The sequence below is a fragment of the Desmodus rotundus genome, chromosome 5, assembly GCF_022682495.2.
Source record: "Desmodus rotundus isolate HL8 chromosome 5, HLdesRot8A.1, whole genome shotgun sequence".
In the NCBI taxonomy this organism is placed as follows: Eukaryota; Metazoa; Chordata; class Mammalia; order Chiroptera; family Phyllostomidae; genus Desmodus; species Desmodus rotundus.
This window is the reverse complement of record NC_071391.1, coordinates 4,344,324-4,369,933: the sequence shown is the minus strand read 5'-3', so window position 1 is coordinate 4,369,933 and position 25,610 is coordinate 4,344,324. Positions and strand designations below refer to the sequence as shown.

General features: G+C 45.8%; 1 protein-coding gene and 1 pseudogene across 5 annotated transcripts in view; one reads left to right on the top strand and one right to left on the bottom strand.

Moving 5' to 3' along the window:
- The window catches only part of PC (pyruvate carboxylase), a 93,078-nt gene that overhangs the window by 63,746 nt on the left and 3,722 nt on the right, over positions 1-25,610 (bottom strand). For 2 of the 5 annotated variants that reach the window (XM_024574024.3, XM_024574022.3), the window contains exons 2-3: positions 24,905-25,046; positions 24,775-24,809 (exon numbers count right to left, since the gene is read on the bottom strand). The exons of 2 other annotated variants lie outside the window; for them this stretch is intronic. The gene's annotated coding sequence lies outside the window, so the exon portion shown is untranslated. The remainder of the gene's footprint in view (positions 1-24,774; positions 24,810-24,904; positions 25,047-25,610) is intronic. One more of the 5 variants, XM_024574025.4, reaches the window with a different exon arrangement.
- On the top strand, positions 673-14,592 carry LOC128780871 (peptidyl-prolyl cis-trans isomerase A pseudogene; annotated as a pseudogene).

The following is a 25,610-nucleotide window of genomic DNA, read 5'->3' as shown; positions in this document are numbered from 1 at the left end:
GAAGGGACTGAACTTGAGTGATCTAGGGCAAGAAAGGCCCCAGGCCTCTCCACCTTCTAGGGCAGCAGCACTCACAGCCAAGGGCAGGCTTGTGGCCAAGGGCCTAGAAAGGACTGCAGGAGCCTGGGTGGTCCAGGAGGGTGTCCTGCTATAGCCAGGGGGGAGACTGGAAGCCTGCCAGCACTTCCCTAAGTCAGCACGTGTTCTTATCCGTCAGGGAGCAGCCCCCTCTACTGCAAAAATCTGTCAAAATGCCCAGTCCCTCCCCTCCCTGCAGCCTTTGAGCTCTCTAGGTGATAAGGCAAACAGCAAGTGAAATCTTTCCCCCTCCCAAAGAATTTTGCATCAAAGAGAAGTTCAGGGGAAGACAATTAGCATTCTTGCTTCCACCTGCAGCTCCTGTCAAAGGGAGATAAACCACCAGGTCTCAAAGTCTACAGAGTCTACGCTGCTGTTAACATTTCCACTTCTAACGTTTTCTTTTTTGGATGTGGGTGGGGAGGAGAGATGGGTGGGAAGATGAGAGACAAAGGCAGAGATACACCAGGAATGAACTAAAAGGCTCCCCCCACAGAGTGAGCCACACGTGTGTGACCCCCACATGTTCAGTGCACCCTGGCCTCAAAGCAGAGCCCCAGCAAGTGGCGAGGGCCCAGGAGGAGAGACAGCAAGACTCAGGTCTGCTCCCTGAAGATCCCTTCCATCCAGAAGTCATTCTACTGTGCAGCCCCGAGAGGAGCCAGGCCAAGTTCACCAGCCCCAGTACCCATACAAATCAGAGGGTTTCATGAGAGTCCCCGGAAAAGTCTCAGATAGGCCTGGCACCATGGGCCCAAATAGACTGTCTCAAGCCACTGAGTTAGTCTCAAAGCGTAAAGCAAATGAAGAAAATGTTTCTATTTTCAAATTCCCCCTTCACTTGTACCCTTAAGGAGCATCTTTGCAGAACCCTGGGTGTGGCTTCCTGTGGCTGATAAAGAAGATTCTCCTGAGAGCTCCAGGAGCTGAATCTGGGAAGGAATGAGAAGCCCTGGGGAGGCTGGAGGGGGAGAGGGCCCCGAGAGCAGTGGAACGCGCTCCAGGCCGGAGGGAGTGACTGGGCCAATCCTGAGGCTCTGAGCTAGGAAGAGCAAACAGATAGCAAAAAGGGGTGAGGAGGGGGCAGATCAACCTTCATCAGTGAGAAAAGAATGGGGCCTGGCAGTGAGGGGCCTGCTCCAGGCTCCCCCTCAGAAAGAGGCCAGAATGAAAATCTCAGCCTCAGCTCTTTGGAGACAAGATACTATATTACCCAAGAAGAATATGTGAGGAAATCTGAATTTATAAAATGGGTATGTGGTCAAGGGCACATCAGTAACATAAACTTCTGCAAGTGATACTAGTCAGATACTGACTTTGAGCATGCAGGTTAGCGCAGTGCCTGGCGCGGAACGCTGGTTGAATGAATGTATGGATAAATGGATTCGGAGTGAGGCTGGTTGGATCTGGAGTAAGCGGATTACTGGAAACAGAGAGAAGGTATGTGTAAGTAATGAGGGACAAGTTTGCTTTCCCATGTACCCAGAACATGCTGGGGCACAGAAGGAAGGAGAGGGAAGGAGAGGGAAAAGCAAGGCACACGGGTGTTCTCAGACTCCACGTGCCGATAAGATGAAACCCTGCAGAATGCTGCCAGGCCATTCCTCTGCAAGGCCATCAGCCTAAGATCCCAGTTTATGGGGCTGGGACAGGCGTTGTGGGGGCGGGGGGTGGGGCAGGAGAAATGGCATGGACCTGAAACCAGGTCCCTAATGTGGCAGTCCCCAGGAAGCGTATCTCCTGGGAACCTGTTTGCAGTTTCAGGAAGAACGAAGGGCCAACTCCGAACAATGGTTTCCCGTCAGCCCCAAGACTCTCAGAGCCACTCCACCGTCCTCACAGCACCCTCCTCCAAGCAGCCTCCCTCCTTGGGCTTTCTTCCTTCCAAGGGGGATCAGGACTCCAGCCTCCTCAGGGAGCAGCGCTGGACAGGCACTCATGCTTCATCTGTTCGATGCAGAGAAATACATGCCCGTGACAGGGGAACTGCGGCCAGGGACAGTGCGCCTTCCTGGGTCCCTGGCTCAACTGCCCCCAGCTGCATCCACTTATACACTTGTCTCCTCTGTCTGCATCGTGAGGAACACAACCCGCCTTCACCACGGCAACAAGGAGTGTGGCAACGACCTTGCTGACTTCTCTACATTTCTTCAAACCCTTAGGCAGGATTACCTTTCTTCACTACAGCCTTAAAGCAGCAGCATTCTACAGAGGAAATAAAAGCAAGAAGAGAACAGAGGCCAAGGATAATTCTCTAAAACTGATGGGAAACAAGGTGTTCTGAGCAAAGAACCCTGCTCCCAGGCCCCAGGCGGCATGTCAGCCGCTACTAGGGAAGGAAGAATAAAGGTGCTAACAGGCCCTACAAGGACACAGAACAGGGACAATAATGGGAAACCTGGGGCAATTCAGAGTCCACTGTGATGTAAGCTTTCAGTTACTACTGAAATATTTTTTTTTAGCTTTTTTTCCTGCCATTTTAACCAAAGTGTATAATTCAGTGGGGTTTTTTTTAGAATATCCAAAATGTTGTGCAAATATCACCATATCTAACTCCAAGACATTTTCAAATACCACCCCCCACCTAAAAAAAACCTCAGTACCATTAATAGTCACTCCCCATTTCTCCCTCCCCCCAGGCCCTGGCAACCACCAATCTACTTTCTGTCTCTATGAATTAACCTATTCTGGACATTTCATACGAAGGTCATATAAAAATATATAATACAATAAACAAAGCCTTTGTATGGCTTCTTTCACTTAGCATGTTTTCAAAGTTCACATATTATAGCGTGCGTCAGTACTTCATTCCTTCTTATGGCTGAGTAACATTGTATTACATGAATATACCACATTTTGCTCACCCATCCATTGGTTGATAAATATTTGGGTTGTTTCTATTTTTTTGACTATTGTGAATGACGCTGCTATGACCATTTGCGCATATGTGACATTTTAGATACGTGATTTTTAACCATCCAGTCTGGATTCTCAAGTTATGCTTTAATTGGCCAAGGACTTGAAGCCAACAGTCCGACTCCCAGTCACACCGGGCACTCCTCTTTGTTTTCATTCTCTGATTCAGACGGTGCACAGCGCCCTGAAACGTGCTACGCGGCGGGTGGAAGCAGCAGAAATTAAAAGTCATCGTTAACAACCTATACACATGAAGCACAAGCTGCATGGACAGAAAACCACCTGATTGCACCCCTCCCTGTCCCCATGACCCAATACAAGATTATAATCAATGGGAATGCCCACAGGCTGACCCTTGGATTCTTTAGGGAACAGGGCTGCCGTTGGGTGCATCCATGCTGCAGTGAGGCTGAATGAGACAAGGCGGATCACACGTGGGCAAGCACTCAGCCACCGGCACACAATAGGCTCTCAGTAAAGGTTCGTTTTTCTGTGCAGTAAAAAAAGGATGTACACAAAAGGAAAGGAGAAAGGAACTTAAACATTCCATTACAAAAAATCAATTAAGCACAAAAAACAGTAATGTAGAAATGAGGGACACAGAGCTATAACGCATATAGAAAACAAAAGGAGTAAGTTCCTCCTTATCCATAACCACTTTAAATACAATATAAATGAATTAAACTCTCCAATCAGAAGACAGAGATTGGCAGAATGGACAAAAACACGTGATCCGACTGCATGCTATCCCCAAGAGACTCACTTGAGATCCAAAGACACAGGTTGAAAGTGACAGGATGGAAAGACATTCCAGCACACGGAATCCAAGAGTGCAGGAGTGGCTATGAAAATAGTAGACAAAATGGACTTCACACCAAAAACATTTATGAGAGACAAAGAAGCACATTCTACGTTAATAAAAGGTTCAATACAACGAGAAAATATAGCAATTATAAACATTTACACACCTACTGACAGACCTCAACAATACATGAAACAAAAACTAACAAAATTTAAGGGAGAAATAGGTTAATTCTACAATAATAGTTGGGAGACTTCAATGCCCCACTTACAGTGCTGGAGAGAACAGACAGAAGGGAAACAGGGAAACAGGACAAACATAGAACAACGCAGGAACCACGTCTGCCAGACGCGCACAGAAGACTCTATCCAACGACAACAGAGTACACATTATTTTCGAGTGGACGTGGGATATCGTTCAGGATAGAGCACATGTTAGGCCACAAATTAAGTCTCAACAGATTTAAAAAGACAGATACAAACTATCTTCTCTGACAACAACATGATAAAGTTAGAGATTAGTAACAAAAGGAAAACCAGAAAATTCCAAAATTTGTGGAAATTAAACAACACATTTTTTAATGCTTGCCTGAGGATTCCTTTATTGATTTGAGAGAGAGAGAAACATCCATCGGTTGCCTCACATATGCCCCTGGACCAGGGACAGAACTCGCAATCAAGGCATGTGCCCTGACCGGGAGTGGAACACCCGTGATCTTTCGGTGCCCAGGCTGATGCTCCAACCAACTGAACCACAGCAGCCAGGGCTAACCAAGGCATTTTTAAACAACCCACGGATCAAAGAAAAAATCAAAAGGGAAATAAAATACTTAGAAACAAATGAAAACGAAAACACAAAATTCAAAAACTTATGGGATACAGTAAAAGTGGTGCTAAGGGAAAATTTATAGCTAAATACATTAAAAACAAGAAAGAACTCAATCAACAACCCAACCTTACAACTTAAGGAACTAGAAAAAGTAGAACAAACTAAACCTAAAGCCAACAGAATAAAAGCAAATAATGAAACAGTACAGATAAATGAAATAGGGAATAGAAAAAACAAAAGAGCTCATTCTCCCTCTCAGGAGCAGGAGAGCCCGCCCACACCTTTCCCTCCCTCTGGGGGACAGGGCAGACCACCTCCACGCCTGCACTGTGGGGGTGGTGAGAATGAAAGCCCTATTCCTAGGGATGCAAGGGCCCTGAATACAAAGCACTACTTTAAACAAGAGTTTTTCCAGCTGGGCTAAAACCACCCATCCCTTCTCTTGAAAACAACTAAAAATACTGAATAAAATACATGTGCGTATGTGTGTGAGAGAGCACACACACAATGTTCCTAAGAGCACAGACACGTTAGCGAGAAAATAAGAAACACTTAGGCTGAAATCTAAACCAAGAGACAAGTAAACACGGAAGCATTTGTCCCAAGGGCATTTGCAGAACCAGGCAAAGATCTCAAAGGGCACAGGGGCACAGGTAAGAAGTCCAAGGTCCCCTCAGTTGAAGTTGGGACTTCCAAAGGCACACCTTGGAGATATTGTGGGTTCAGTTCCAGACCACCACAATAAATACCACAATAAAGCGAGTCCCGTGAAATTTTTGATTTCCCAGTGGGTATAAAATTACCCACACTATATTATAGTCTATTAAATGTGCAATAGCATTATCTCTAAAAGAAAACAATGTACATATTTTTTTATGATTTGATTTATTTATTTTTAGACACAAGGAAAGTGAGGGAGAGAGGGAGAGAAACATCAATGTGTGGTTGCCTCTCATGCACCCCCTACTGGGAACCTGGCCTGCAACCCAGGCATGTGCCCTGACCGGGAATGTAATGGGCACCTGCCCCGCCTGGTTCACAAGCCATCGTTCAATCCACTGAGCCACACCAGCCAGGGCACGATGTACACATTTTATCTGTAAAATACTTTATTGCTAACCATCATCTGAGCCCCCAGTGAGTGATAATCTTTTTGCTGGTAGAGGTCTTGCCTTGATGGCTGCTGACTGATCAGGGTGGCTGGGGTGGCTGTGGCAATTTCGTAAAATAGGACGACAATGGCCCATCTTGAAGATGAGGATGCTGCCTCGGATCTTTCCACTGCCAGCCATGGTCAACCCCACTGTGTTCTCGCATATCACTGCCAACGGCGAGCCCTTGGGCCATGTCTCCTTGGAGCTGTTTGCAGACAAAGTTCCAAAGACAGCAGAAAACTTTTGTGCTCTGAGCACTGGGGAGAAAGGATTTGGTTATGAAGTTTCCTGCTTTCAGAGAATTATTCCGGGATTCATGTGCCAGGATGGTGACTTCACACGCCACGACAGCACAGGCGGCAAGTCCATCTATGGGGAGAATTTTGATGAGGAGAATTTCATCCTGAAGCACACAGGTCCTGGCATCTTGTCCATGGCAAATGCTGGACCCAGTTTTTCATCTGTACTTCCAAGACTGAGTGGCTGGACGGCAAGCATGTGGTCTTCGGCCAGGTGAAGGACAGCATGCATGTGGTGACAGCCATGAAGCGCTACGGGCCCAGGAATGGCAAGGCCAGCTAGAAGATTACCGTTACTGACCGTGGTCGACTCTAATAAATTTGACTTGTGTTTTACCTTAACCACCAGACCATTCCTTCTGTAGCTCAGGAGAGCACCCCTTCACCCCCTTCTGCTTAGAATGTTCTATAATCTTCATGCTCTCGCCACAGTCCATTGGGTTCCATGATTTCCTTACCCTTCCAAGTCTACCTAGATTGCAGAGTTAAGTTTATGATTATGTAATAAAGACTAAACAAACAAAAAAATAAGACGACAATGAAGCTTGCTGCCTTGACTGACTCTTCCTGTCACAAACAATTCTCTGAAGCATGCACTGCTGTTCGACAGCATTTTACCCACAAGTGAACTTCTTTCCGAATTGGAGTCAATCCTCGTAAACCCTGCCACTGCTCTATCAACTGAGTTTACGTTGTGTTCTAGGCACTTCGTTGTCTTTTCACCAATCTTCACAGCACCGTCACCAGGACTATATTCCGTCTCAAGAAACCACTTTCTTTGCTCATTCATAAGAAACAACTCATTTTATCACAAGATTTCAGCAGTTCAGTTATCCCTTCAGGCTCCACGTCTAACTCCAGTTCTCTTGCTATTCTACCACATCTGCAGTTACTTCCTTCACTGAAGTCCTGAACCCCTCATCCGTGAGGGCTGGCACCAACCTCTCCAGACTTCTCTTAATGTTGGTATTTTGACCTCTTCCCATGAATCATACATTTTCTTAATGGCATCTAGAATGGTGAGTCACTCCCAGAGGTTTTCAATTTACTTTGCCCAGATCCGTCAGAGGAAGCATTATCTATGGCAGGTGTAGCCTCACGGAATGTATTTCTTAAATAATAAGACTTGAGAGTCAAAATGACTCCTCGATCCATGGGATGCAGAATGGATGCTGTGTTAGCAGGCACAACAACAGCATTAAACTCGCTGTACAGCCCCACCAGGGCTCCTGAGCGACCAGGTGCATTGTCAATGAACAGTAACATTTTGAAGGCAATCTTTTTTTCTGAGTGGTAGGTCTCAATGGTGGGCTTAAAATATTCAGTCAATCATGTTATAAACAGACGTGCTGTCACCCAGGCTTTGTTATTCCATTTACAGAGCACAGGCAGAGTAGACTTAGCATGATTCGTAGGCCCCTGGGAGTTTGGGAATGGTAAATGGACACTGGCTTCAACTTAAAGTCTCAGCTGTATTAGCTCCTAACAAGAGAGCCAGCCTGTCCTTTGAAGCTTTGAAGCCAGGCACTGACGTCTCCTCTCCAGCTATGGAAGTCCTAGATGGCATCTTCTTCCAATACAAGGCTTTTCATTTCATTGAAAACCTATTTAGTGCAGCCACCATCATTAATTATCTCAGTCCATCCTCTGGATAACTTGCTGCAGCGCCTACAGACAGCTTCTTTCCTTAAACCTCATGGACCCACCTCTGCCAGCTTCAAGCTTTTCCTTTGCAGCTTCTTTGCCTCTCTCAGCCTTCTTAGAATTAAAAGCAGTCAGGGCTTTGCTCTAGATTAGACAGTGCCTCAAGGAAATGATGTGGTTGGATTGATTTTTTCTACCCAGACCACTAAAACATTCTCCCTATCAGCAATAAGGCTGTTTTACCATTTGTGTGTTCACTGGAGTAACACTTTTAACTTCCTTCCAAGAACCTGTCCTTTGTACTCACAACTTAGCTAACTGTTTGGCATAAGAGGCCTAGCTTTCAGCTTATCTTAGTTTTTGATTTACTTTCCTCAGTGAGCTTAATCATTTCTGACTTTTCACGTAAAGTGAGAGATGGGTTAATCTTCCTTCCACTGAACACTTAAGAGGCCACTGCAGGTTACTAATTGGCCTAAATTCAACATAGTTGTGTCTCAGGGAACAGGGAGGCCTGAGGAGAGGGAGAGACGGGGGATGGCTGGTCAGTGGAATAGTCAGAACACACACCACATGTATCAATTAAGTTCAGCATCTCATATTCGTGTGGCTCACGGCACCCCAAACAACTACGATAGTAGCATCGAAGCCCACTGATCACAGATCACCTTAACAAATGTAATGCTAATGGTAAAGTTTGAAATATAGCTAGAATTAGCAAAATGTGACTCAGAGACACCAAATGAGCAAATGCTGTTGGAAAAATGGAGCTGATAGACGTGCTCAACGCAGGGTTGCCACAAGCCTTCAATTTGCAAACAAAGTGATGTCTGTGAAGTACAAAAAAGTGAAACACAATAAAACAAGGTGTGCCCATACTCGGCATAAAACAGAAATGAAGCTGGTCTACTTCTCCACACCCCCAAGAGCTACCTGCAAGAAAAATCAAATGTCTCAACCCCTGTCACTGAGCAGTTAGAGACACAAAAAGAACTCGCCCCAAGAAGCTGTAATCACAAGACAGGCCTCAGAGTCGCAGTCCAAATACCAGTGTGCGGGGGATCAGAAAACACTCGGTGTTCCACGTTGCTGCAGGGAAGAGTCTCACATTACCTAGAAGAACTGGACATGCCGGCAATCCCACTCCTAGTTTACACCCGGAGAAACTGTTGCTCACGTACAGCGTGTACAGGAATGTTCGCAGCAGTGTTGTCCCTAAGAACAAAAACACGGAAGCAGCCCAGAGGCTTCTTGGCATAGGCCGGGTACACACTGGAGCACATTCACACAGTGGGCAGCTACGTGGTGGCGAGAATGAACGGAGCTAATGCATCACATGGATGGATCCCAAAGGTAATGCTGAAGTCTGCAGTACTGACTCCACGTCTACCATGGTCAAAGGCAGGCAAAACTAAACAGTAGGCTATTTAGAGGTTGTCATAGGTGGTAACACTATCAAGAAAACCACGAGAATGATTATCACAAAAGTGAGAATAGCTGTGGGGTTAAAGGGCTTCAACCGGGGAGGCCACATGGGGGCTTCCACGGTCCTAATCTTTTATTCCTTAACCTGGGGGATGGGAACACAGATGTTTACTTTATTATTTTGGTTTAATATGTGTGTTTTAAATATGTCTCTGTAAGTGTGATGTACTTTGCAGTAAACACATGGAAAAAGAAAAGTAAGCTATGGGGTAGTGGCACACAGCTGACAGATGAGGCAGAGATCTGTGTGGGCTGGGACGACGTCGAAGCTACACTGACAGTGAAAAGGGCATGGAACAGGGAGGGTGTAGGAGGAAAAAAGAATAGAAATATACTTATGTTTTATTTTTTAAATATTTTATTTATTTATTTTTAGAGAGAGGGGGAGGGAAGGAGAAAGAGGGGGAGAGAAGCATCGGTGTGTGGTTGCCTCTCACATGCTCTCTTACTGGGGACCTGGCCTGCAACCCAGGCATGTGCCCTAGACTGGGAATTGAACTGGTGACCCTTTGGTTTGCAGGCCCACACTCAATCCACTGAGCTATGCCAGCCAGGGAAAAATATACTGACATTTTAAATGGACACATCTCTTCTGAAAGGATAGACGAGATAGTTTAACCAAAGGTGGCCTCTGGAGAGCAGATATGGGTGACGACGAGAAAGAAAAGGAGACGTTTTGCATTTAAATGTTTGTAGCAGGCACAAGTTATGTATTTAGCTAAGATACATAACTTTTTTTTTGTTAAGCCCTAACCCTTTGGGTTACCACTTGGTAACCTGTTATAAGACTACTAGGTTTAAGTGCAGTGCCTCTGAGTAAGTTACGTGGGTTACACCTGGGCTTCCTTCGCCTCATCACTAACTGTTCCACCTCGGCTTTTGGAGCAGAAGGCACTCCATCATCTCAAATGATTTCACGGCAGGGGAGGGAGAACTTAGCCCATCCAAGGCCAGAAGCTCACAGCGACCATGGGGTATTGTGATATGAGAGATATATATCTGGTCTTTGTCCCCGGTTCCTGGCACGAGTGCTTCTAGAACTAAAACCCTTGGGATTTCCTGAGTAATCGGGGTAAGAGGAACACCTTAAAAAAAAATTCATAATAAGCCCCTTTCAACCATCAAGTTTATGCTAATGAGATGACTCCAGGTGGGCCCCTAGGTAGCCTCAGAATGGGGGCTGGATGCCAAAGCAAACAACCATGTGATTAGAGGGCTGGAACTTTCAGCCCCACTCCTGGACTTCCAGGGAGGGGAGAAGGCCAATCAACCTCCCAAAATGCCCTAAACATCAGGGTTCAGAGCGCTTCCTGGTCGGTGAACACATCCAGGTGCCAGGAGAGTGACATGTCTCGATTCCATGGGGACAGAAGATCCTGTGCTTGGGATTCTTCTGGGTCTCACCCCAAGTACCCCTCCATCTAGCTGACATTTGTAGTCTTTATAATAAACCAGTAAACGTAAGTAAAGTGTTTCTCTGAGTTCTATGAACTGTTATAACAAACGGTCAAACCTAAGGAGGGCACTGTGGGAAGCCCCGATTCGAGTTGTTTGGTCAGAAGTACAGGTGGCAGGCAACCTGGGGTTTGTGACTGGCATGACCGAGACCTTAACTATGAGGTCTGCGCTAACTCCAGGTGGTTAGTGTCAGAACTGCATGAAATTGTAGGACACTCAGTTGGTGTCAGAGAGTCGGAGAATTTGTTGGTGTTGAGAAAACACACACACACACACACACATTTAGTGTCAGAACTTTTGCATATTTAAAAAATACCATCAGAGACCCCTGGCTGGGGCCCCAAGGATGACTGGACCCTTGGGCTTACTCTGCTAGGCTGGCTGATCTGGGAACAAAAATCTCAAAGAGGTGGTGGCTGAAATGTCCCTCTGGGGCCATAAATCTGCTGAGGATGGCTGTATTTGCCCTCTGCCCCAGAAATGCCCTTCATTAGCCCCCTGGGGGAAAGGCCTCTTTGAGCTGTGTATTCTCTCCAGCTGGAGAAGCCAGCCAGGAGGGGAAAGGGGACTGACTTGGAGTTCTAAAAACAGACAGAGAGGCCAGCCTCAGACCTTTCCTTAGAAGAGAACTCACAGTATCCCCTAATTGACTTCCGTCTCGTGTACTTCTCTTCAGGAGGTGCCCCTCCTGTCTACTCTGACCAAACGTCATTCCCAAGTCCTGGCGCATGAACCATGAAAACCAAGTTGCTGGGAGAAAAGCAGAAACCAGTTCTAAATTCATATTCCAAGTATGCTAGAACCCTTCTCTCCAAAATGCCTCCCTCGTCATGCACCAAAAACAAGACCTCTCAAATCTAACATCTACAAATACATTGTTTTGCTCAATGGTAAGCAAAAAAAACAAAACATTCACAGCTGAAAGCTTTTCTGAAAGAAAGGGTTTATGCTAGCCGGAAACGCGCAGTCTGAACCCCCAGCAGCAGGGCCAGGTGGGAAAGACACCAAGCCTGCAACCCTGGGATTTTTTACATTAAAATCACATTAAAACCCCAGGTGCTTTTGTACATTATGTTTTGGGAAAGAAAGGTATAAGTTGTTCTGAAAGAACTTACACTGGCTACAGATAAGGGGGCAGGAGAAGGTGAGGTGGGGGCAGTTCTACAGTAGGTGCACAGTCCATAGGGAAAAAACATTTACTACTTTTGACGGCTTGCGGGCAACACTCCTTAAAGTTCACCCATGAGGATGCTGGTGGTCAGCTACTTCTTTTTAGGTAGCGGCTGGAGGTGGATTCCAAGCTGCAGCAGACAGGTGAGCACTTTTGTTAATTGGCCCACTGCTATTAACTAGTTAATTGCCATTTTCTCTTTCCCTCCCTCTCCCGCCAGCTGCCATTTAATTTAGGACACTTCAGAATTTTTCTCCTGTCATCAGAGGAAACCCCCATGCTGGTGGGCAGTTTCAGCTTCCCCCATCTTGGCCTCAAGGTCAAGGGGAAACGCCAGGAACCCGAAGGTGCTTCTCTCGGGGATTAGTCCTTTCCGCTTGACCTGACCAAGCAGCAGAGGCTCTGGTGGGCTCACCACGCAGACACATGCTACTGCGTCACCCAGAAACTGTCACTGGCGCGTGCCCCTAAGACCAGGAGAAAAGGGAAGGCTCTGAGAGGCAAGAGCTGGGGAAAATCGGCTGGGTCTCTGCTTGAGCTCTCTCCTCTCCAGACAGCATGGCTCCAGGTAAGCTCCCAGGACCACCTGCTCTGGATTCCAGCAAACGCAATTTTCTCAGGAAATTTTGAATCGGGCCTAATAGCTCATCTCTAATAGCCCAACCCCACTCGCTCTCTCTATGCCTCACCACTTTCCCCCAGGCCTCAGTCCTGGTCAGCTACCTTCAGCTACGTGAGTTGGTCCAGCTCTGCATTTCAGGATGGAGGTGGAGTTGCTAATCAGAGCTCTCCAGTCCTCCAGTTCCCACTTCACCCCTTGACAACTTTTCTTCTGTAGCACGTTGTGTTTGCTTCCTCCTTCCCATCGCCACCCCTTCCCTAGTCCATGTGTGCGCCAACAGATGTCTGAACTGTGACAACTGCCTCTCAGACCTAGTACCCCTCTCTGACCTCTTCACTCCCCATTCCAGGTCAGCTGACCCACTACGTCCAGAAGAGTTTCGCAAAAGCCCACACCACTGTGGGTGGTCGGAGGCTCCAGCCTCTCAGAGACTTCTCATTGTCTCAAATCCCAACGCGCAGCTGAACCGCCGCAGGATGAATCTCCCCGGCCCTCACACTCACTGCTCCCCAACAACATCCATTCTTCCAAAGGGGTTTCCTGAGTGCCAGCGTCCTGTGGGGTTGGCAGTGAACACCGCAGACGCAAATCTCCACTCTCGTGGAGCTTCCCTCGCCTTCCTTCCGCCAGTGAGGCTGAGGCACTTCCCTGTCTGGCTTCTCTCATCACTATGATTTTCTCCCTGTGCCACTTGCTTGGGTGCCGTCCCCTCCTCTCCGCAAATCCAAACGTGACACCTCCTTCGAGGACCAGCTCTCCAGGAAATCCTTCCTGAGCAGCCTTCTCCTCATTGAGAGACACAATCTCCTCAACTTGTAGGCCCTGGATGCATAGTTTCTCCTCTCCACGCAGTTCCCTTAAAATTCCCCCCACCCTCACCCCACACCATTAACACAGCACAGTTATCAAGTGTCTCCTGGGTGCCACTACACCCGTCACTTCACTTAATCCCCCTCCAGCCCTGTGAGGAAGGGCATAATGGCCCTGTTTTGTAGATGACAGAAATCAAGGCTCAAGGAGGCTAAGGAACTTGCCAGAAGTGACAGGGCTGGTAAGGGACTAAGCCTGAACTCCATTCCTGAGCCACGACTCCAGAGTCCTGCTCTTAGGCGCTTCCCTGGTGACCCTCCGCACTCATTCTCACTTTCAGCAACCAGCAACAGAAACAGCACACAGTAACAAATGGCAGCTAGGACCTTCCCTTATTAACTAGTCACGTGAACAAAAAGGGGCCACATATTAACGCTGATGAGCTCAGAGGAGGCCTGTGCGGCGGCCTTACAAACTCAAGAGACCGGAGTAGCCACACAGAATGGTCTGAAATTAAAACTCTCTAACTAAATGCAGGTCATGTCAGGTGGTCTTGTCCTAGACTCAGATGCTCCCTGACAAAGGTCAGTCTGTACCTTGACTGAGCCTATTGTTGTTTTGCATCTAAAATAGCACATCTTTGGAAGGTCAAGGCAATTTCCCTTTCTCCCACCTCCCTAATCAATCACGAAACCCCCTTGCGTCTTGCCCTTTGGTTCCAATGTATAATATGTGGTAAACTGCCATTTCCCAGAGTATTTTTCTGAATTCATTGAGATTTTGCTTCCCAGCAATTGTCGTCAATTTGACTCAAATAAACTCATAAAAATTCTTACAGGTTTGGGCATTTCTTACGTCGACAGTCACTACTTGAGGATGTATTTTGCCCCAGCAATAAATCACAGGAGAAGTGACCCAGGGCAAAGAGCTCTTGCAGCCTCCAGCCTCCAGGAAAGACGCACAGTAATGCTTGAGAAAAGAACAGTCTCTTCTTGGAATATGGCACAGTCATAACTTTTGCCCTCCTTAAACCATTCAGTGAGTTGAGAAAACTCAGGATGAGATCATGGGGAATTTATTCTGCCAAATACTGAAATTGCCCCTTACGACTATCAGAAGTGAAAAAGGATGGAAAGGTGGCCCAAGTCAGCAAAAACACAACTGGCTGTTTTGCAACCAGTTGGAATGGGTTAGTTAGGGTCCAGAAAGGCTGGGGAAAACCCTGGGGGCTTACTGAAATGGCCTCGGGCATCATGGCAGAGGGGAGAGGCACAAGAGCAGGTGCCGATGCCCGCTCTGGTTATAGAAGCCGCCAACCCCCATCAAGCGATTCACTTAAGTAGGAAAGACAGAGCCGCACGCTGGTCTTTTCAGCCCAGTGCACGGTGACACTGGGACATCACTGATATCCTGTGGGAGAGCAGGAAGAACCTGCGGCCAGGAATTGCTGTTTTCAATGCTTGGCTCTGCCTCTTACTGGTGGAGCTGGGTGAATCATCGGTCCCATCAAAACCTCTGGCTCCTCCTCATCCACAAACACCAAAACCATGCCCTTACCCAGTGCCAGGAAGAACGGTCAGAGGAAATTACGGGTGAAAAAGGGGCCACGTACTAAACCTGACATGCTCAGGGGAGGCCTGTGTGGCAGCCTTACAAACTCAGAGACCCAAGTAACCACATAGGATGGTCTGAAATTAAAACTCTTTAACTAAAGGCAGGTCGTGGCAGGTAGTCATGTCCTGGGCTGTGTCCTCCCTGACAAAGGTCAGTCTGTACCTTAACTGAGCCTGTCTATTGTCATTTTGCATCTAGGACAACACAGCTTTGGAAGGGCAGGGATTTCCTCCCCACCCTCAGGGCACAACCACCCCAACAAAGCAGAGACCGCAAATCCCCTCATTGTTATTGTTATGTAGTTAATTATTAACTGTTTGCTGTCCTGTACCCAGGAACATAAAAGAAGTATCTATTCGTTTTACTTTTTATCTAGTCCCAGAGTTCCCTGCTTTGCTTTCTCCCACCTCCCTAATCTATCGCCAATGAGTTTCCTGTAACCCCCTTACGACTTCCCCTTTGATTCTGATGTATAAAATATGTGGTAAAACTGCCATTTTCCAGAGCATTTTCTCAATCCGTTGAGATTTTGCTTCCCAGCAAGTTTTGTCAGTTTGGCTCAGATAAACTCAGAAAAATTCTCTACAGGTTTGAACGTTTCTTATATTGACAAAATGATAAAACCATAAAGTGCTGTACACATGTGGGAGAAAAAGGGGTCCTGTAAGTAAAAGTGCGGAGACCAGTGGAAGCAACCTCGCAGGCTGATCTGATCAGAAGCCCCTAACTGGGCAGGGTGTGGTGGGCAGTCACGCCCCAGGCCTGTAACTTCAGTGAAAGGTTGACTTTGGCCTTCGGCTGACCCTGCCCTTTGTGCTTGTGAGAGGAGGTGAGCAATCCGGGTCTGCGCTTTGCTTTCTCCCACCTTAGCCCCTTCCTTGGTCTCCAAGAGCATAACAGCAGCTGCAAAGCTGTTATCTGAGGTCTTGCTTCCTGGCGCATGCCATCAGATTGGCTCAAATAAACTCTTAGTAAAATTCTCTATGGGTTTGTATGTTTCTTATATCAACGTGGTAAAGGTGGAATTCACCTTTGGGGGCCACACTTTTTTTTTTTTTTTTTTGTATTGTAATTCCATTCTGCTATTCCCAGGAATTCAGTAAAACTTTTGTGAAATGTCTGGTAATACTTTTAAAAGCTGGGTTTTGAGAAGTTATGAGACAGGTCTGTTTGCATGTTTAAGGCAAAATGGTGTGAGGAGAGAGGTAATAAATAGCCCTGAGACAGGGAGAAGTGACATGCAGAAAGGAGTGGCCAAGGAAATAAGAAACCCAGGTAGATTTCGTTCATCCAACAAAATTCTTTTTGAGCCCATACTATGTTCCAGGCTTGGTAGAACATATAATAAGCAATCCTTAGGTTTTCTAGAAATACTTGAGGAACTTGGTAAAAGACAGACCTCTTGCCGGTCAAGTGTAAAAGCAGCTTGAGTAATTACTTTTTAGGGACTAAATTGACCTGTTTTCCCTGAGGGTGTAAGAGATCAGAGCCATCTAAGACTCAAAGATCAAATGCAGTTGAAGGTATTCAGGGCAATCAGTTTCATCCCACTGCCTTCTGGGCAGCCACGTCCCCAAGGACAAATGAGTTCTTAATCTTATCAAAGATCCCTTGTATGTAAAGAGTGACTTATCTCTTGCTGCTTTCAAGCTTTTTTTATTATGATGGGACTAGAGGTAGATCTCTTTGAGTGTATCCTACTAGGAGTTCACCAAGCTTCTTGGGTGTATAAATTATTGTTTTTCATCAAATTTGGGATTTTGGGGGGGCATTATTTCTTCAAATAATTGTTCTGCTCCGTTCTCTCTATCCTCTCCTCTATGATTCCCATATGTGTGCTGGTAGACTTGATGGTTTTCCACAGGTTCTGAGGTTCTGCTCATTTGCCTTCATTCTTTTTCTTTCTATTCCTCAGACTGGACAATCTCAATCGACCCATCAACAACTTGGCTGATTCTTCCCTCTGCCAGTTCAACTCTGATACTGAGCCCCTCCAGTGACTTTTTCATTGCAGTTACTGTACTTTTCAATTCCAGAGTTCCCTAATTTTTTTTTTTTGTAATTTCTATCACTTATTAATCATCTCTAGCTGATGAGGTGCTTTCCTTTAGTTCTTTAGCCATACTTTAAAATAGCTGATTTAAAGCTTTGTCAGCCCTGACTCATGTGGCTCAGCTGGTCGGGTGTCGTCCCACAAAGCAAAAGGTCGCCAGTTCAATTCCTGGTTAGGGCACAGGCCTGGAATACAGGTTCAAAATCCCCAATCGGGGCACGTACGAGAGGCAACCAATTGGTATCTCTCTCTCTCATGTTAATGTTCCTCTCCCTCCTTTTCCCCCTCTCTAAAAATAAATAAATAAAATATTTTAAAAGTAAAAATAAAATAGTAAAGTTTTGTCTGTAAAATACAATGTCTGGGCTTCCTCGGGGACAGTTTCTACTGACTGCTTCTTTTTCTATGCAGACGCCCTTCTTTCTTCTTTGCATGCCTCATGATTTTTTCGTTGTTCTTGAAAACAAGATTCAGCCATTCTTCTTGAATAAATGTCCCTTGGTAGGATTACTGTAAGCCTTTGGTTAGTTACCAGATTTCTAAACAAGATTTTTGATTATTTTTGCCATTTTCCTCATTTCTTTTATGGAGGAGCATCTTTTAACAAGTCCACCACTCCTCAGGAATCTATATTTCATATGGTATTTAGAAAAAGGTTTTCATTTCCCAAAATAATTTTTCAGGGAAGAGGGGTAAAAGAGACAAACTAGGTTAAATATCCTGTACCCGATCTTAAGCCCCAGGTAGTGTTATAAATTGCATCCTTCCCTTCTATCTTTTTTAAAAGATTGTATTTATTTACTTTTAGAGAGAAGCAAAGGAGAAAGAAAGAGGGAGGGAAACATCGATGTGGGAGAGACACATCAATCGGTTGCCTCTCACACACTCGCAGCTGGAGACCTGGCCTGCAGGCCCGGCAGGTGCCCTGATTGGGAACTAAACCAGCCACCTTCCAGTTAGCAGACCAGCACTCAGTCCACTGAGCCACACCAGCCAGGGCTGCGTCCTTTCATATTTTTTAAAAGTCTGATTCTTTAAAATTAAAAGACATGGAAAAAAATTTTTTAAACATGTAACTTTCATTTCAGCATCCAGGAAAAAAAATTTGTATAGCATTCCAAAATAACCTAAATGAGATGTTATATATTCTGTCTAACATACCTTTCTCATGTAAAAGCATCATGGCTCTTGTTCTGTGGTAATAAATTTAAAATGACAGTTTGATTAGGTATGTGGACTATTTTTAAAACTGAATAGTGTGACACCGAACAGACTGCGTCTGTAGCAATCTTTTCTGATGTGTATTTTGGTATTTTCCTATTTTCTGGTATAAACACGCTGACCTGAACCACCTAGTACATTTGTGTGCTCGTCTCATTACACTTTAGGTTACATTTCTAGAATTGCAATTACCTGTGTCAAATGCTTTTTTTTGTTAAGTTTTAGGTTTAATCTTCTCTGCATTCCCTCCCTCCCATTTAATGCCTTGCCCTGTGGTGGAGCATTCTCCTCTCTCTCTGGACACAGATTCTGTCACTCAGTGATGTTACTGCCATCATTTAATGTACCATTATTCACTGTTTAACACACAGTGCTCCTTCCCTGAAGCGGACACTAGGGACCAAAGGTAGGGAGAGACTATATTTAAAACTCCTGCAGATGCCCTGGCTGGTGGGGCTCAGTGGACTGAGTGCCCGCCGGTGAACCGAAAGGTCACTGGTTCAGTTCCCTGTTGGGTCACACGCCTGGGTTGTGGGCCAAGTCCCCGGGCAGAGGTGTGCGAGAGACAACTGGTTGGTGTTTCTCTCACACATCAATTTTCTCTCCCTTGCTTCCCCTCCCTCTGAAAATGAGTAAGATCTTTGAAAAACACACACACACACACACACACAAACCAAAAAACTCCTGCAGAGTAGGAATCTGAAACAGTCCTCCACTCAAGCATCCTTTTCTTAGAGCTCTACAGACCTTCCCTCCTTACTCACACGGGGCCACGTAAACATCAGACGTCAGGAAAGAATTCAGACTGAATTAATTATCATCCAGGATCCAAATCGCCATCAAAAATTTAATAGCAATGGTCCGTCCAAAGACATTGGTAGCTCTCCACGGGGAGGTCGAGAAGTCAGGGTTCTCACCATCCCCAGGGGGTAAACTAATGAGCAAGAAAAGGCAGGCATGGGTTTCAGGTGCCAGAATTTCCTTGTAACCAAGCCTGACCAGAAACCAATAATTCTTAAGTACTACACTCCCTTCCTCTTCATGTGAAAAGATATAAGATATAGGGCGGAAATGCCAGGTCTGGGACTCAGAAGACTGAACTCAAATTCTAGCACTGCTCTGTCACTAGTCCTTGGTCAGACAAAGCCTTGGGAGACACACAAAATCTAAATTCCACCTATTCTCGTGGCCACAGTGCATTAGAAATGAAGCCTTAGATAGATTAATGCAATCCAGTCACCTGGTGCAGCAACCTGGGCAGGGAGGTGCAGTTCCATGAGAAAAGTACATACAATGTGATGCCTCCATCTAGGACACATGGGGGGTGAGATCGCCCCCATTTGGGGGCAAAATGGCAATGAAACAGTATAGGAGATCGTTTTGCATGGCGTGGGCCCAGCTCCCACTCGGAAAGGCCAGTGGAAAGCAAGGTCCAGCACACAGGACCCGCACCCACAGATAGGTTCTCCCGTGGGGAATCAGGCCTGCATTGTACCTAGGCTGCTTTGAGACTTGCTTTTTTCTAAAACTCCCTCACCCTGAATTGAGGCAGCAAACATTTACTGCATATCTTTAAAGTAACTTCCTAAAATCTATGCTAAACCTTCCAAGGACTAATGTAACCAGTTCAACCACTTTTCTCTTTACATTTGCAAATATCCTTCTTTTTTTATGTAATTAGCAACATCCTCTCCCTTGTTTTCTGTAAAAGGTAACCACCTAAAGTGAACCTGTGCATAGTAAATGAGGACCATCCTCAATGTAATGTGCCCAGAAAAGCAATAAAAGCCTGTCAAGGCAAGGGTCAGGCGCTCTCCCCTTGAGAGAGTGGCCATGCCTCCCTTTTCCTCCGCAGGACTTGGTAGTCGTGTGAATTTGTCTCGTCTCAGCCACAACGCCTTGGACACTGCAGGCCGGTGTCTGCATCAAATCAGCGCTCTGCCTAGCAGCTGGATTCAGAGGTCAAGACCTACTTTCACCCTAGCCACGAACCTTTGAAATTATAAAGAAACGCCATCCAATTGAGAAAGAAACTCCAAAGTCGCATAGGAAAGTAATTTACTTTAGTTTGAGATCCTGCCATTATTTCCTTGTTAAGTAAGCTCCTTTAATTCCAGGAAGATATGACACTAAGAATAAATACCCTGCCCTGACTGGTGTGGCTCAGTTGTTTGAGTGTCATCCCACAAAGTGCAAGGTCACCTGTTCGGTCATGCCTGGGTTGCGGGTTCAGTTCCAGGTTGGGGCTCATAGAAGAGGCAACCCATCGATGTTTCTCTCTCACATTGACGTCTCCCTCCTTCTGTTTGTCCCGCCCATCCCCTCTCTCAAATATCTTTAAGAATAAATATCCTAACAAAAAACCATAGTATTTATAATTGTGTTAAGAAATCTGTGTGTATTTATTACTTTGTGTACTTTAATGTTTAAGGAAATTGGTCTGTTCGGAGTAACAAGTCAGCCATTTAAAATATGGAACTAAGTTAATTGGTTTGGACTTGTGATTTTAAGTAGGAATTTTACTAATTTTAAAATCAGTATTAGCAGATGACAAATAAGCACAAAAAAAGATGCTCGGTATCATTATTCACCAGGGAAATTCAAATTGAAACCATGAGACACCACTATGAGCCTTTTAGTGTGGCTAAAATTAAAAAGACTGACCATATCCAGTGTTGGTGAGAATGTGGAGGGACTGGAATTCTCGTCCACCGTTGTGGGAATGTAAAATGGTACAATCACTTTGGAAGACGGCTGGGCAGTTTAAGTTAAACATACACCTACCACATGACCCAGCCACTCCACTCCCACACATTCGTCCAAGAGAAAAGAACATATATGTCCATAAAAAGACTTGTACACACACATTCATAGCAGCTCTATTTACAATTACTAAAAACTGGAACCTGAGATGACTAACAACAGGTGAAGGAATGGATAAACAAATTGTGGGAGGCCCACAGAGTGGAATACGATGCAGCAGCAAAAAGGAAAGAACTACTGACGTGTGCAGCAGATCTCAAAATAATGATGCTGAATGAAAGAGGCCATGGGAAAAAAGGGTACATACTATACGATTCCACGCGTGTAAAATTCCAGAAAATGCAAACTAATCTATGGCAGCAAAAAGCAGTTCAGTGGTTACTTGGGAACGGGGGAAGCAGGGAGTGGTGGGAGGGAGGGATTGCCAAGGGGCAGGAGGACCCCTGACGGTAAAGGATGTGGTCTACCCTAACTGAGGTTAAGGTTTCACAAGTGTATACATGTCAAAACTTATATATTGTATACTTTAAGTATGTGTACTTTATTACATCAAAAACACATCAATAAGGGACTAAGAAAAATAGTAATAATAACTCATAGACATAGACAAGTTTTGTGATGACAAAGGGAAGAGGGTGGGGGAGGTAGAGAGGGTAAAGGGGGATAAATGGGACAGACTTGACTTGACTTTGGCTGGTGAACACACAACACAACATGCAGATGAAGTACTGGGTCGGCCAAAAAGTCCGTTTGCTTTGTTTCTATAAAATGAAAGACACATTTTTCATTTTCACCAATAACCTTATTGATTTGGATATTTTGAGTATGTTGGCTATCTCCCACTATTGGCTTCTAGTAGTAGAGGCCAGGGCTGCTGCTAAACATCTTCCAATGCATAAGACAAGCACCAAAGCAAAAAATTATTTGGCCAAAATGTCAATAGTATCAAGAAACTTTGCAAACCACTTTTGACAGGTTCAATTAGTCACAGCACCTTCTCTACACACCGCACAAATCTTTGTGTTTCAGTTATGTTTTTACCTTTCTTGAAATAATAAAGCATAATATGCCAAAAATGTTGCATATTTTCTTCCATCTTTAGTACTAAAATAGCTGCACAAAAATTCACCAATTTTGATAAGTTTTGGTTAAATGCACACTGATATGACAGCTGTCACAATACAATCTAACAACATTGTTTTGAATGAAGTTAAAGACAACTAGAGCCATTGTATGGAAAAAGCGTAATGGACTTTTTGGACAAGCCAATATTATAGAATTGCACACTTGAAAACTTGAAACCTAAAATTTTGTTAACTAATGTCACCCCAGTAAATTCAATAAAAATACTTTTAAAAATATTTCAATAAAGCTGTTTTAAAACATAGCAATATAGGAATGTTTAAGAAAGTTTAAGAGTCAGCTTAGTTTATTAGATTTGTAGGGATTATTTAAGTATTAGGAATGTCTATTAACCTAATAGACAATTGGAAATATTAAAATAAAGGAAGTTACATGTAATTTATAAATTTAATTTAAATCTTTCAAATGAGTTAAGTTTGCAAATGAGATCAAGTATGAATCAAAGGCCCCTTCAAAGCGATTATTAAAATTTTCTAGAATCATAAATAGAACAGAAAGGTTACAGGCTACGCTGTAAAGCTAAACTTGGAAGACCAGCCCTTAAAGAACTAGATTTCTGAATTTGCAACTTTAACAAATTGAAAACCAATTTATTTTTTCAGCCAAAGTAACTTCTGAATAATCTTTGCATTACACAAAAACCAGAGGTAGGGATGGGGCCGTGGCATAGGAAAACCTCACTGAACATACCACCCGGCCAACACTTGTAGGCTCTCCGAAAGTCAGTTTCCTCATCGTAAGAGAGGAATGTTTCTCAGAATAAGTAATACATTTATTATTAATGATTTAGTAACATTAATAAATTTCATATTGATAAAGAGCACATTAGTAAAGGCATCTGGACAAGCATATAGTGGCGCTAAGACATTAGCAGCATGATGTCACTCTGTAGTAACTGCAGCCTTTGCCAGACCCTGGGCGGGCCAATGACAGACGAAAGATGACAGAAAGTATCCTCAGAGACTAAGCATGACTCAGCATATCCAGGTCACGGAATTTTCCCAGAAGCCTCACCCAGGGATGGATGTCGTCAGGAGAGAGCTGCGACACGTGGAGTTGGCCCCGTTCCATGCACAGCTGGTGGAAATGTACTTAGAGCAGCTTTGGATAACCCAGCCCCTACCCCCTTCTCTGGCCTGCAGGAGCGTAAGGCTGAGGAGGTAGGGACAGCAGCAATGAGAGGACGCTTGGGTTATGCCTTCTGGCATCATACTTTAAAATATAAATAAATAAATAAATAAAAACAAGCCCACATCTACCCCCTTCCAGAGTCGCCAAGGAGATAATCGCAAAGGAGGAGGGGACTTAGTTATGGTAACTAAGCAAAGCTCCAGGATGCAGCAGGGACTAGGGACTGAAGACCAAACGAGCTTCAACAAATGAAATGACCTGGAGGGAAGGCAGCCCTTCTAGGCCACTAATTTTCCCTTCCCTACTGCTGGGTTTGGGGGAAGACATGCAAGGGGCTGGGGTGAGGTGGGGAGCAGAATATTGAATTCTGCTAGTCAGCCTTCTCTGGACCCCAGTTTCTCAGCTCCCTAAGATTAGGCGCCTAGGGGCCTTCACCCAGCTCCCCACCTCTCCCTGCTGGGATGCAAGGCAGAGCAAGAACATTCAACTCTATCAACAGGAGGAGGAGAGTGAGCAGAGGGACAGGGCAGTGGACACTCTTCCTCCACAGCTTAGCTAAGAAAATGCAATCAAGGCTGCTGCTGGCCTGAGACCTAGGACAAGAGGGGACCATGGGAAAATCTCGGAAAGGAGAACAACTCCCGGGTCACAAAGGGTCTCCTGAGGACAATCCCTGCACAATGGGTGGAAACCCAAGAAAAATCCCCGTGCAAAGGAATTTTGACCCTGCACTGAACACGAGCTCTGGGGAAAGTTGTCCCTGAGCAACAAAGTCCCCAGGCCACCGGGCTGGACTGTGGAATGGGGATAGCAGCTGGCAGGCCTCTGGGTGAAGGGAAGAGTGTCAGCATGTCTGAAATGAGGGGGCTGGGGAGGGGGGAATGCTAGACGGACATCAAGGATCAAGCCTGGCTAGGGTGTTCGCAGGAACCCCCGGCCCCAGGGCCTTGGCACGTGGGCTGAGAGGCACCCAGCACGGTGCCATCAGTGGGGGCGGGGAGGGGGAATCTTTCTGAGGGAAACCTGAAAAGCAGGAGGTCATACAAGAGGGAGTGCTGCCTGAGCACTCTGTGAGAGGAATTCCACCTTTACCCCTTCGTCACTGTGATGCCCAAAGATGGAGCACCGCTGTGGACATGAGCCAAGTGTTGTACAGCCAGCTGACAGTCACAGCCTCAGGCTTCCCCGAGTCCCTCACGGGCCAGCACTTGCTCTCCATGCTGACTCAAGGGGTCTGCTCTGAGGCTGCCCTGCCCCAGAGATGCTTTCTCTGGTCCTGAGGAGCCTTGCCATCCTCCCCATGACCAGCGTCCCAAGCCACACCATTCCAGAAGTAGGGCTTCCTGTTCAGGCTGACCAGTTGCCAACTGGAGCCAGCAGGAAGCCAGATGTCACTTTCCAGTGAAAACCAAGAAGGACTGGGAACAGACAAGGACTGCTTATATTTTCCAAAAATCAGAACTTGCCTTTTTTTATTTAGTGAGCTACAGAGCTGACATGCCAGGCCTGCTAAAATCAACAGCTGCTGGTAGAGACACGACCCACACACATCCCACGACCTGGACTCAGGCACAGGACTTACCCTCGGGGTTTGCAGCTCTCAGAGGCAGGCGCTATCTAAAGTAAAAGGGAAAGAAGTATTACTCTCATTTCTGCAGGCACTCCCCTGAGAACCTAGGCGTGGCAACACAGATTCGGGGAAGAACTGTTACTTTGCTTCCATGGCGATGGCGGGGGAGGGCACCAGGAGAGCACAGGGCTGAGAGTACCCCAGGTCTGTTGTCCAACCGCCTGGGCTCCACCTCTGCTGCTCTGCCACCGGCTCCTGTAACCGCTCAGAGCCTGTTTCCTCATCTGTGAAATGGGAATAACAACAACACCCGTCTTGTAAGATTCCGATGAGCCAACACACATGCAGCGCTGGCACCATGCCCGTCCACAGGGCACAGGCAGTAGCCAATGCGCCCAGTGAGAAGTGTTTAAGTAAATCCCCTTTTCTGGCACCGGCTGCACAAGAACAAGAAGTTCTAGAAACTTCCATTGTTTTATCTGAAGTGCTTTCTCTTCCTGCCCATTTTCATCCAGCCCTAGGCCTCCTTTCTGGGCAGAGCTGTCTCTAGGCCTTCAGGAGCTCCCTCTCCTCCAGATTAGATTCCCTGAGCCTGGTCCCTATCTCACTGTGCACTGGACACTCATTTTTGTCTTACATGGTCTGAGGGATGCTGCATCTCCTATTTCCCTGACTATGTCCTCAGCTCCTTTTCCTGCAGAGATGCCTCACGGAACAGTACACCCGTGATTAGACCCAGGGGAGCCCACAGTTGGTGGTACATGACCACTTTGGGGAATTTACAGACTGCTTTCTTTTGAAAAGGCCACACCTGTCACTCAGCTCTAACCACTGGTAAATAAAGAACA